Here is a 12,996-nt window from a genome sequence, read left to right as displayed (position 1 = left end):
GGCTGACATCCTTCCTCTTGGACCACCCCTCCCAGATCCACCTCGGTCCCTTTCTCTCTGCCCCCTCTCTCTCTACCTATGGTGTTCCCCAGGGCTCTATCCTGTTTTTTTTTTCAACCTCTACTTGGCCCCTTTGCCCACCTCATCTCTACCTTCTCCTCTAACTTTCAATGTTATGCAGATGACACTCATTTTACCATCAGGCTCCCCTCAACCTCCTCTCCTCTCTCGCTCATTTTGACTGTCTATCCGCAATTCAGGATTAGTGTGCCTGCAACAATCCCTGCATTTATGGTGGTAAGACTGAGATCATTCTCATTGGGATCCCTACCCCTGCTTTCCCTCTCTCACTCTGGCCGCCGGCCTTGGACCCTCTTCCTTCGCCTTCCTGCGAGGCAAAAAACCTTGGTGTCATCTTCGGCTCCACTCTCTCTTTCTCTCCTCACATCTCGGACGTCACTAAGAAGTTCCACTTCTAGCTGCACCTCCTCAAAGGGACTCTTCCTCTTTTCACTTTCCCCCAGAAGCTCACTGCCTCCAGAGCCCTGGTTCTCCCTAGGCTAGACTACTACAACAGTCTCTTTCTCAATCTGCCTTCCTCTACTCTCTGCCCTTTGCAACTAATCCAGAACAGGACTGCAGGACTTATCCTTGGCCTCAAGCCCAAGGACCATATCTCTCAAGCCCTGAAATCTCTCCACTGGCTCCTGGTGGCTGCAAGGTTCAAGACCCTTTGCATTGTCCACAAGGCTACAAGGCTTTCCGGGGCCAAGACCTGCACTACATCCAACCCTCTCTTCCAAAATACCTTCCTTCTCAAGCCCTTCACTCAGCTGCCTCCAACTCTCTAAGGGTTTGATGCTTCTCCAGGCAGAGAGGGTGTGGGGTAGATCTCTCTCTCTCTCCTCTGCAGGTGCCTCCACATGGAATGGCCTCCCTGCTCCTCTAAAACTTGAGCTGGACCACCTGAAGTTCCGGAAGCAGCTCACAACTGTCCTCTTCTCCTCTGCTTTCGCTCTCTCCCTCCCCTGCTGACCTACTTGACCTAACTGTCTGCTGTACTGACTGGTTGCTTGGCTACCCTCAGAGTCCCACTGGGTACCAGGATCTTTCTTGATCAGTCACCCTTGCACTGCCTCCACGCCTACCATGCACTTAGGGGCTGTAACTGTAACCCTTCAGTCCCATGATCTCATTGCACTACCCAGAGCTGCACTGCCCTGGCTGCACTTACTCAGAGCATTGCTGCCCTGTTTTCCCCTCTCCTCTCCCTTGCACTCCTCCCTCCCTTTCCCCTTGCACTTCTCGTTCTCGCACTTGCACAATCTGAATGACACAAGGCCTAGTTCGATTGTTTGTCTTGTCCTCCCCCTGTCTTCCCTCCCTTGTCTTGTCGCGCCTAGAAACACTTGTGTACAGGTGTGTTATAAATGACATATCATATATTCATCTCCCTTACACAGCCCTCAGCTTTGCCACTACAATACAGATGAAACCCAATGTGGCCTCGAATCTCATTTAAGGCTCAGTCAAGCTTCTTTCTAAACCTATAAGATCCCAGAGAGTCCAGCCAGTATAAAGACAGCCCAAAACTAAACACACAAGGACAGACCATGCCCCATGGTCCAGCTCAGGGGAATAGTCTCCAATCTATATTAACCCAGGCGCCCCATTGGTCTGTGGTGTAGTTTGGGGAGAGAAGAGTGATACTCTTGCGATAAAGAAGGTTGTGGAAGCCTGTATGAAGGACCGGAGCTGCACAGAGAAAGGGAGAAGAAATTGGTGTGTACACTGAGGAGGTTGAGGAGAGATAGGGATCCACAGGGTGAGAAGAGACTTTGTGGGACCAGAAAGAAATTATTAATTGGAAAGGGAGTTTGAACTACACAAGGCTGTTATTTTTTAAACATGTATTTATTGGACATTTCTATAGCACCTATTCACAAGTGTTCCCAGGCACCACAAGACTATAAGTGGGGGAGGGGAGGGTCAACAAAGGAATCATGAGTATAAAGGAACCAAAAACAAGAAATGGGAATATTGTCCTTGTGACAATCCTACCATGAAAGTGCCTGGGAAAGTTGGTAAGTGCAAGGGTAAGGGGGTAGCGGGGAAAGTGCAGGAGTGGGGTGCCCCCAGGGAAGGGGGCACAGAAGTGCTGGGGGGACCAGAGGCAAGTGCCAGGGGAAGAGGAGTGCTGTGGGAAGGGAGTACCAGGTAGGGCTAGTCTGAAAAGTGCTTGGTACCAGGGGAAAAGCAGGAAAGGGAGGATGAGTGCTGTGGGAAGGGAGGACAAGGTTGGGCTGGTCTGGCAAAGGGAGCCCAAGGGCAAGTGCTGGATGAATAATGCAGGGACTGGTGGGGGTTGGTCGGCCCGCTGTATGACTCTGAAGGGACCAGTCCCCAGTCGTAGGGGGAGTTAGCATGGGAGGGGGAGAAGGAAGAAAGAGGAGAAAAGGAAAGTCTTGAGAAGTTTCTGGAATTTTAGAAGGCTTACCTTAAATCGGAGGGGGAGAAGGAAGGCCATTCCCGAGGGAGGATCCAGGAGGGGAGGGATCTACCTCCCACTCTCTGCTTGGAGAAGCGTTTGATCTGCAAAGATTTGTAACCAGAGGACTAAAGGACTCTGGACGGGAGGTATTTAGGGATGGAAAAGCTGGATGTACAAAGATCACAGGCCCCAGACAGCCTTGTGGATGATGCAAAGGATCTTGAATTTGATCCTTGCAGTCACTGGGAGGCAGTGGAGAGATTTTAAGACAAGAGAGATGCAGTCCCTGGGCTTGTGGCCAAGGATAATTCTTGCAGCCCTATTCTTGATTAGTTGGAGAGGGCTAATGGATGAAAGAGGTAGATTGAGGAAGAGGCTGTTGTAGTAGTGAAGCCTAGAGATAACCAGGGTTCTGGAGATATTCAGCTTCTGGGGGATGTGAGGGAGGTAGAATGCCCTTGAGAAGGTGGTGCTGAAAGTTGGACTTCTTGGCAATGTTCCTGATGTATGGAGAGAAACAGAGAGAAGAGTCAAGTCGGGGAGAGCGGGGGGAACAAGGAGCAGGAGTCCTAATGAGTAGGATATAGGTCTTATTGGCATTAAGACAGAGATCATTGGCAGAGCACCAGGCATGAATAGCAGTAAGACAGTCAGGTATGAGGGAGGAGGAGGAAGAGGTACAGAATAACAGCTTGACAGAGAGCTGTGTATCATCTGCATAACAGTGGAAATGAGGTGAGAAAGTGGAGATCAGGTAGGCCAGAGGGGCCCGATATATGTTGAAGAGCCATGGTGATAGAATGGAGCTGTGGGGGACTCCACAGGTAGAAAGCTTGGTGGAGGAGAGAAAACAACCCATTTGCATTTGGGAGGGTCTGTTTGAAAGGAAGGAGGTAAGCCACGTCAGTGCCCTGTCCATGGTGCCTAGGGTATCATGGAGATGGTTTATGAGGATGGAGTGGTTGAAAGTGCCAGAGGCAGAAAAGAGATTGAGGAGGATCAGAACAGAAGAGGGGAGTTGGAATCCAGACTGCAGAGTATGTCTTCACGGGTGTTCAGGAGAGCAGTTTCTATGCCTCTGGCAGTCCTAAAAGCGCACTGGTGGTTGTGGAGGCAGCCAGCCATTTCATTGTGTAGGGTCAGTTGGGAGCTGACTAGTTTCTCCATGAGTTTGCCCAAGAAAGGGATGATGGAGATAGGGTGATAGTTAGCCGGGAAAGAAGGGCTAGCAGACAGGCTTTTTAAGAAATGGTACACAAGTATTACAAGGAAAAGGAAATTGTGCTGGTGAGGACAGAAGGGCTGAAGGAACTGGAAGGAGAGTTTGTAAGACTAAAAAGGGAAAATGTAGTAGTGGAGCTGTTGGGGGGCTAGAGAGAGTGAGAAGATTGGAGGCAGATTCTACCAAGACAAGCAGGAGGATGAGAATAGAAGTGAGAAGCGAAAAAGAGAGAGAGAGAGGGAGGCGTGCAGGTCTCATCTACTGAAAACCAAGGAAGAACAATACACTGTAGTTGGGCAGCAGGGGGGAGATTGAACATTTCAATTCCCTCCACCATATCTACTGATTAGACATACTAAAATGATTATAGAGAAACAATATCTGTGTGGCACAATATGATGCAGAACCTTATACGTTGGAAGACATGGATAGAACTGAAGTGCATCCCTAAAACCAGACAACTTTCATTCCACCACCATGCTGCACAATTACCCCTGAAAAAACTGCAAGAGTGTCACTGCTTGAGGCACATATCCCTACCCCAAGAACCTCAGCAATGACTACTAGTGTCCTTTCATTGCATCAGTCCAATGTGTGGAAGCATTTGAGCATGAACAGAACTTATTTTAAGTCACCTGCTCAATGCTGACCTGGCTATTCCCTAGCCAACATACCCCTTGTGTGACAAATTGGATTCTGCCTGGCAGGAGTATAAGGATGAGTTGCGGTAAAATGGCCCAATGAGCCCTCACACGTCTACAACCCAAAACATAATGTAATCATAAAGATAAAACAGGGACAATCAAAAGATATACCTCATTCACATTTTGTGGTACATGGGCCAAGGGAAGGCTATACTCTCAAGAGGGGTGTGAAGGTGAACTAGTAGTGCCCAAAACAATACAGTATCACAGTCAAACATAAATGCAATGTACAATCAAGGTTCTATAAAAATATAAACACTTCAATACAATGTTCTATCTGTAAGTAAATTCAAAAGAGATTACTATACAAAAACCAACCCCAAAAGAAAGGACAGAAAAGGTGCAACAGAATGGAGAAAGTAGCACCCTGAGTGTAGTTCCAAGGCTGGTCGGAAAGGATATTGGGTTGAAAGCAGGAGTGATAGGGACCTAACCAGTCTCTAGGGTCCCAGTGGTCCATGGAGGCAGCTCAGTATCACAGTACCTGGATTCAGTTCTTGGTGGGCTGATGCATCATACCTGGGATTGAACAATGATGTGATCTGATCAAGCTCAGTTGGGTATGTAGGATCGTGGAGGCCATAGCATCAAGCGGGCGTCAAATAGGTTTGAATGTGGGTGCTCAGAGCGGTCTAACTGTGAGGGTTCAATGATGCAGGCCGGGACGGTCCCAAGAACGCTTCACAGTTGGCCTGGCCGAGTCAGGCTTTGGCCGCTGGGAGAGGTTGGTGAGTGACGCTCCAGCAGTTTGAATCGGCGGGCGACGGTCTTGAAGTGAAGATCAAAGGTGCGTCAATGTACAGTCAATGAGGCGGCAGTTCTCGTGCTAGCTGGGTCGAGCCACAGTTGTAACCATGGTTATCATCGGCTAATGTCACTCCAGAGATTTGGTTCAGGTTCTGGAACTGAGCAGATGCTTTGGGCCTAGCAGGTGACGTGTTTCACTAGGACACGATGCAGTGTCGAGCTGGTACAATAGTTTGGCTGGTTGGATGAACGCAGATACCACCTCCTGCCCTATTGTTCAGGATGCTTGGAACATGAGCGACTGGTTCGGTGCAGTAGAACAGGGAGTTTCGATTGCTCTGGCCCTCTGGGTTGCTGTGAGGCCTTCACAAAGAACTCGAGGAAAGGATACTTCAGTTCGGGCCCTGCACATCCGGCACAGATGATCCGTTGCAAAGTGGTTGGTCCTCGTCCACATCACTGGTCACTCCTGATGTTCACTGGGAGTGATTAGAGTGCTTATGTCTTGGACAGCTCCTTCTTCACATCTGGCACCGGAAGTCCAGGTGAGAATGTTCAGAACGTCTCTTTGGCCTTCAAGTATCCCTGAGTAACCGTGGGAATTCTTGCGAAAGGGGTGTGAAACTCCTTAGTTCTAGGGCACAAGTCCTCAGGTGATTGGTCCAGTGGAGGAGCCAGAGGGGTGGGGTTTAAGGGGTGCAGTGCCCAGTGAACCCCCTCCCTTAGCTCTTGCTGGACCTGGGCTGCTGCAGCACTGTGTGTGACATTCATTTCAATGCGCTCATGGCGTGCATTGCACCACCCCACAGTGCGCACACAGGGCACAACAGCAGTGTGGGGCACCGGGCTGGCCTGCTACTGCTTATTCAATATTAATGTTTTGTGTGAACAAATGCAGCATCATGAGAATGTGCGCGGGCCAGGGCTATTTGGCATAGCAGTGCACCAGCACAGCAGAGACACGCAACTGTGCTGGGTGCTGCTGCTGCACGGTCGTACCCGTTGGCCTCCGGCGGCCCACTGATTGAAGTGTCAAGTTTGTTACTGTAATGTTACCGTTTTTTCCACAATTATATCCAATGCACACTACCCCCTTCCTGTGTCAGATCAGGGGGATGATGCTCCTGCGCTGAATTCTTCTCGCTGTCCATCTCCACCCCAACCCCTTGCCTATCTCTTTTCACACCCCGGTCTCTGTTCATTCATCTCCCCTCTCCTGCGCCCTCGTCTTCTTCTATCTTCCCCAGCCCTCCCTTCACGCCCAGTCGACAGAGACAGTTTGTGCACATTGAGTCATCCGCTCAGAGCCCTCCATGTCCAACCCTCATTACTTTCATTAACTCTGCATCCCTATCGCTCATTCCTGAAATCTTACCTTCCTTCTCCAATGCCCCCTTTTTAAATATTTCCCTCCTTTCTCCTCCAAAGATTCACTGTCCCCCTCCTTGATAGTTGCACACCTGAAACACTCTGTTCCACTGTCTCGTCTCACTTGCCTCTCTCATCTCTATCACATTCCCTCTCTGCCTGAAATGCAATGCACCTGTTATTTCCTTCCGTGCCAGTCCTCTCTTTCATTCCTGCTCCTCTTCCTACCGTCTATCTGCCCTGATATTTCAAATTTCCTTTCCAAGCCACACGGCATCCCGATTGTCTCCTGACCCTATTGGTTCCAGCATGTCATGTTTTTGCACCCTTCTCACTCTCGGTCTGCCGTTGCCACCTTTGCTGATAAATCCATCGTTCTCTCTTCTAGTCCCTCTATTTAGCCATCCGTCTCTGTTCTCATTGTCCAGAAGTCTCTGCCTCCGTCCTTGCTCTTTTAATCTCTCAAAGTACTTTTCCAATTCTCTCTCATTCTCGCTTGTATTCGTCTGTCTTATGCTGTTCCCCCCTCTTTTCTACCTTCTCGTTGAATGTCTCTTCCTTCCTTAGCCCACCCATCTCTTTTCCAGCTTGACACCACTCTCTCTCTGGTCCTCTCCTGGTCTTCTCCAGACATGCACAGTGATACAAATAATGTATGTGCAAACCACATGTGTGTAACCTCATTACCAGATGTGTTTGGACATTTCCGCAGATACGGATAATGAACATGGAAAAACATACACTTGTCCACCAATGGGATTACTTAGGATGTGCTCACTCAGCAGAATCACAGTACCACATACCGACAGAACTATACAAAGTGCAGAGCACGCATGCGCAAACAAAGCCTTCAACCGGTATTAACACACAAGCACTAAACACACAATTTAGGCATTCAAAGAAAACATAGTACCACAGTACCACATACAATTCTGGAGTATGGCAATTACCTCCTCTGTGACTGGCCACTCCCTCTCTCTGTGTCTGTCTCTCCCCCTTGGGGCTGCTTTGCTGAGTTTGCTCGGCTCCTCCCAGTCCCCGCCTCACACCTGCTGGAGCTGGCCGTGCGGCCCACGCCTATATAGAACTTAGACAAGTGCTGCTGCCAGTCAGTTCTGTGCTCAGTCAGTTCGCTGTCACTATCTCCCGTGGTCCCATCAGAGAATCAGTGTGGACTCGGCGTTCAGTCCTGTCTCACGGCTCGCGCCCGACAGCTCTGGGGAGAGCACCTTGGGAAGGATGTCTGTGGCGCAAAAGGGTGCACTGATGGGCAGGAGACTCCTCAAACAGTCCAAGCTGCTGCAGCAAGCGCAGGCGTAGCACCGCAGCATCAGGACATGCCCCCACAGGGGAAAGTGGGGCCTGTTGTAAATTGCTCAGTTGTTTAGTGTATCTGTATGGATGTAGGTGTGTGTATTTATACACTTATACTTGTATGTGGTGTATGTTTACACTGAATATAGGTATACAGTCATAAGTAGCCATACATAAATGTAAATAAGTATGTAGTTGTGCCTTAAGTTGATCAAAAGTAACTTACGGTCAACAATGGGTGAAAATAAACTTTCAAATTCATCCTTTCCAAGTATTGAAAGAGACGTGGCTGACTCTGTGGACTTTGATAAAGTAATTCAGACATTTGCTGCAATGGAACCTCGCAGAAAAGCTTTGTAGTGCAGATGATACATAGGTGTATTGCTGTGCCAGAGCAGCGGGCTTCTTGTTCCTAATATGTCACACATGAAACATCTGCAAGCACATTAGACTTCCATTGCCTACATTTCATGGGACACAACATTGCATGGGACACAATCTCACCTTTCATTTGAAAGAACAGTTTCAGTCTCATTACTTGTATATATTTATTGAGCCATTGTTTTGCGACATGCATTTGATATCAGGGATATTTATTTCAGCTGGAATGTTTGGGCACATGTTGGCTTTTTGGTACTAAGAAATGCTTACAAAAGATGTTGCACTGATGAACTCAGGGAATAAGGACAATTATTTTTAAATATGTATACACTTGTACTTAAGTTGTTTGCTAATGTTTAGCTTTGTTTCAGGATCCATATGTCTGTTGCTGAGACAAAGGTTATTTTTGGTCCCCACCTGTCACAGCAAATCATCTGCTTGAATATTCTGTAGTATGTTTTTTTTCATAATGTATCTCTGCCTGTGATAGGAAGACTTTTTGGACAAAATCATACCCTACATTTGAAGGAACAATCTCATTGTGATTATGTGTAATTGTTATGTGTGTGTGAATGTATTTATCTAATGCTGCTGCTATGATAAAGTATGTATTTTATCAGGGTATTTTATTTTAAACTAAAATGACTGGACAAATGATGGTTTGCTGGTGCCAGGCAGACAATCTTGTATGAGAGAATCTAGGAAAATTATTAAAACATGTTTCCATTGTAGACAATGGTTTTGTATTGTTTAGCGTGGTTACCACCAGCACGGTATGGTATATTGGTTGCTTGCGGATGTTTATTGAATTGCTCTTTTTTGCCTTGCTGATGAATCTAATTCAGACCACTGTATTTCATTGTCAAATTCAAATTACATTTTAATTGGACATTCCCTCCATAATCAATGTGTGGTGTGTAATACAATATTTGGCTTGTACAAGTATAGGGTTTTACAAATGAAATATATATCGGGTAAAAAAACCCTGCCAGATTTGCCTTGAATATTAAGCATTCCAGTTAGCACTTTTCACCTGTTTTATGGAGCCTTTCCAAGTAGTGTAAAGCTACCTTATGGTTTTTCTAACAAATATTACCTATAAGCAAATTAAATCTTGGCCAACGCCGGGTATATCAGCTAGTCTACTAATACAAATGAAAAAAGCCAGGGCATTGCATGCTTGCCAGATGGCAATTCCTCACAACTTGCCTTGTTCTTTTATTCGTGTGTTGAAAAACCTGATCCTGACAGCTGTTGGGGGGGGAAAAAACAATAACTGCTCGGAAATGTCCTCACACAGATTTGCCACCCGCAAACCAGTACCAGATTTACACCACAAACTTATTGCCTTGATGGGGCAGGTACTATAGCAGTTCAAGTGCCCAAATACCTTCCTCACCATGGAAATGCGGACCATGGAAAGCCAGGGTGGCCATTGACAAAAAAGAAAAAAGTTGCAAAAAACAAATGGCCGCCATTAATAGGAGTCCCTTCTCTGCATTACCTGGTGGCCATCTTTTTTGCTTTCTTTCTTTTTTCTTCTGCAGCTACATGTAGTCCCTTCAACCTTTCCATGGTGGCCAATGAAAAAAGAAGACAAAATCAAAACAAAGAAAATGCCCACCATGGAAAGGGGATGAGGGACTACAGATAGGCCCTTCTCCCTTTCCATGGTGGCCAGTCAAGGATGGAACACTGGGGCTGCAGCAGAGTTGGGCACAAGACAGGAAGTGGAAGAGGGATTACCACCCAGGTGAGGTATGGGAATCCACCAATCGGCATATGCAGGTAAGTGAGAAAATGGTGTCCCGGGTATTAATTAAGGAAAGAAAAGGATAAGGACTTTTTTGCCATTTAAAGTTTTCTCAGGGTAAACAAAAGGGAAGATGAAACAGAGGAAAGGCCAGGGGTTTTATTGTTTTAAAAAATGTTTTTAGTTGGATACTAACAAAACACTGAACAAACAGTAAACTGAAAAATGGTACAAAAACACCAACCAGACAAAAAAAAAGCTTTCCCAACAACATCAAATTACACACAAACACCAAAGTTCTCAACATTTTTGTAAAAGCTATTAATACCCTCTTTTTGTTAGACTCATCCCACCCACAGCCTAGTAAAACCAACACAAAGCAGGAAGTGCCACGAGATCTCTCATATTTTTGCATATCTTTATTTGTGAGACCCAATTATCAGTGCACACCAAAGTTATGTAATGCAGGCACGGCTACCGTTCAAACTCGTAATGAGGCCCAGTGAGTTTCCTCTCCCTCTTTTCATTGCTTACACAATTTGAAAGGATATTTTCTCCATAGTTTTTGCATATCTTCATGTTTTCCCAGCAACGTTGGTCTTCAGGCAGAATATTGCAGCTTATTTCTGCATCTAGTTAATGGTCAACATTTTTTGGGTAACCATGAGAGATTACTTTATCAGAGCGAGAAACAGTAGAAACCTTGTAATACATTGTACCTCACATTAGTGGGTGTTGCTCTAAGTCTTCTAAAAGCAGGAATGAATATACCATAACATAAGCAGGGGCATCAATTACCAGTAGTGCATCTCCCCTCTCTGAGCTGGTTAAATTCCTTTCCCCCCTTATTGAAACTTTGCCCATGTTCCAATTGTTTCCCATCAAATTATGTCTCATTAACAATTTAGTACTATCTGTTTGTAATGGGGAGTTGTTAATTGAATGACTCCCTTCCAATTCACTTGTGGTAGAAGTTGTATCTAAGAGTAGCACAGTGAAGAAAAATAATTACAAGGGAGCTATGAAGCTTGAAAAAAGCACATAACAACATCAACTTTCAGGTCATGAACTCTGACCCAACCATGACCAATGGGCACCAGCTAGATTGGGTTGTCACCCATAATTTGGAAACAAGTAACTACTTAATTTGACTCCTCTGCACCCTCTGAGGGGTTTTTCTTTCTCCCTTCTTAGACACTCCTTGGCTTTGCTGCCCTTAAAAAATGATTCTCTTTCATTCAATTCTGCATTAACATCCTTCGGTATCATTGCTGAAGCATTACAGTGTCCCTCTCATTCTTTCCAGGAGTTACCGGCTTCCTGAAGTACTCCTTAGGTCCCTTGCAGTAAACCGGGGCTGGTTTCTCAGTGCTGTGCCTCCAGTTTCTCGGTTCCGCCTGGTTTCTAAGCCTCACTCCGTGTTCCTGGGGCTGAGGCGATGTTCTCTAGTTCCTGCGACCACTGACCAGACTTGTCATCTGCCTATGATGCGGTCCCAGCGGGGCACTCCGGTTATCGTGACCTTCCTCCTTCTGTCTTGAGCTGCTTGGCTCCACAGACTTCTCCAGTTAGCAAGCCCCGCCCACCTGGTGCCTTCCTGGTTGCCACTCTTTTTCCCTATTTAAGGAGCCCTCCAGCCTCTTTTCCTTTGCAGATGGGGAGCAGGTACAGGCCACCTCGTCTAAGCCCCACCCACCAGGTGCCTTCCTGGTTGCCGCTCTTTTTCCCCATTTAGCAAGCCCCGTCTACCTGGTGCCTTCCTGGTTGCCGCTTTTTTTTCCCACTTAGCAATCTCCCCTTTCTCCTCTCCCTTTCTCCCTTTTCCTCCCCTTACTTTCTTCTATGCACTTACTCTATTAGGATAGTCCCTGGACCAAGTATGATAGCAACCTCGTCTGTCTCCTACGCCCTCCTCTTACTTATTTTGTTCCTCCCCCAGCACGATCTGAAATGTTGTCAGGCCTAGTACGATAGTCGCTTGTTTTGTTCCTCCCTCTCTTTCTGCACCCCTCTGCACCCCTCTGCCTCACCTTTTGTTTTTCTCTGGCTCTATCAGAAATGTCGTCAGGCCTAGTATGGTAGTCGCCTGTCTGTTTCCATTACCTTCCCACTCTCCCCGTCCCTTCCTTATCTATGTCTTAGCTCTTGCACATTCCGAAATATCGTCAGGTCGAGTACGATAGATAATTTCACATCCTTCCTGTTCATGGCCTGTAAGAATGTCATTGCATTTTCCATTCTTCCCTCCCTTGCCTTGAAGCGCTTTGAAACCCATCGTGTATAGGCGCTATATAAATAAACTATCATATCATATATCACAGTGGCTCACAAGTCCCTCTTTCATCCTTGAGTGAAAGCAGGTCAGTGGAGTGGCTTCTCTCCACTTCATTCAAGTTCTGCTTTTTCAATCTCCCGGCACATGTTAAGTACTCATTACTAGAGCGCATTCTACTGTTCTCTGCATTGTGCATCTGTATTAGTCGCTTCAGCCTCCTCGTCTCAGTATTTTGATGTGTAGAGAAAGGTTGTACTTTCCTGGGTTTTCTTTCTACATGATATTGGAAGAGGTTTTTAGCCGGTTTTCTGGATAATGGAAGGGAACTTTTAAAACAAGTCATAAATGCTTTGGATACAGAGGGAGCATACCTAAAAGAGAAAGGGGGGTATGTTCATACACCTGACAATGTCACGCCATCCCCGTGAGGGTCACCACCCCCTATGTTGTCCATCCTCATATAACTGCTACACTGCCCCTCCCCCCGGGAAAGAAGTGAAGACATCGCCAGATTCATCACAATAACTAAAGAAGACATCTGAAATAACCCTAAAGTTGATGGGTTCTCCATGGATGCTTAACATTGTCCTTGATGCTGCTTTTTGGACTTAGAATTTTCTGTAATGTATAGAAATCCTTCAAATGTCTATTTATAGCCAAAATAACGTTTTAGACTAAAAGCCTTGAAATAGATACAAATCGTCCATATAGCAATGACCGAGGAACATTTTTTACGAAAAC

The 12,996-nt window shown here is 46.4% G+C and overlaps 1 protein-coding gene across 1 annotated transcript in view; it reads left to right on the top strand.

Moving 5' to 3' along the window:
- Window positions 1-12,996, top strand: part of LOC138566771 (cytochrome P450 2C18-like) — a 385,240-nt gene that overhangs the window by 52,220 nt on the left and 320,024 nt on the right. The gene's annotated exons all lie outside the window — the stretch shown is intronic.

This window comes from Ambystoma mexicanum, chromosome 2p (assembly GCF_040938575.1).
Source record: "Ambystoma mexicanum isolate Mex_15411 chromosome 2p, UKY_AmexF1_1, whole genome shotgun sequence".
Lineage (NCBI taxonomy): Eukaryota > Metazoa > Chordata > Amphibia > Caudata > Ambystomatidae > Ambystoma > Ambystoma mexicanum.
The sequence above is the reverse complement of the archived record's forward strand: the minus strand, read 5'-3'. Positions and strand labels throughout refer to the sequence as shown.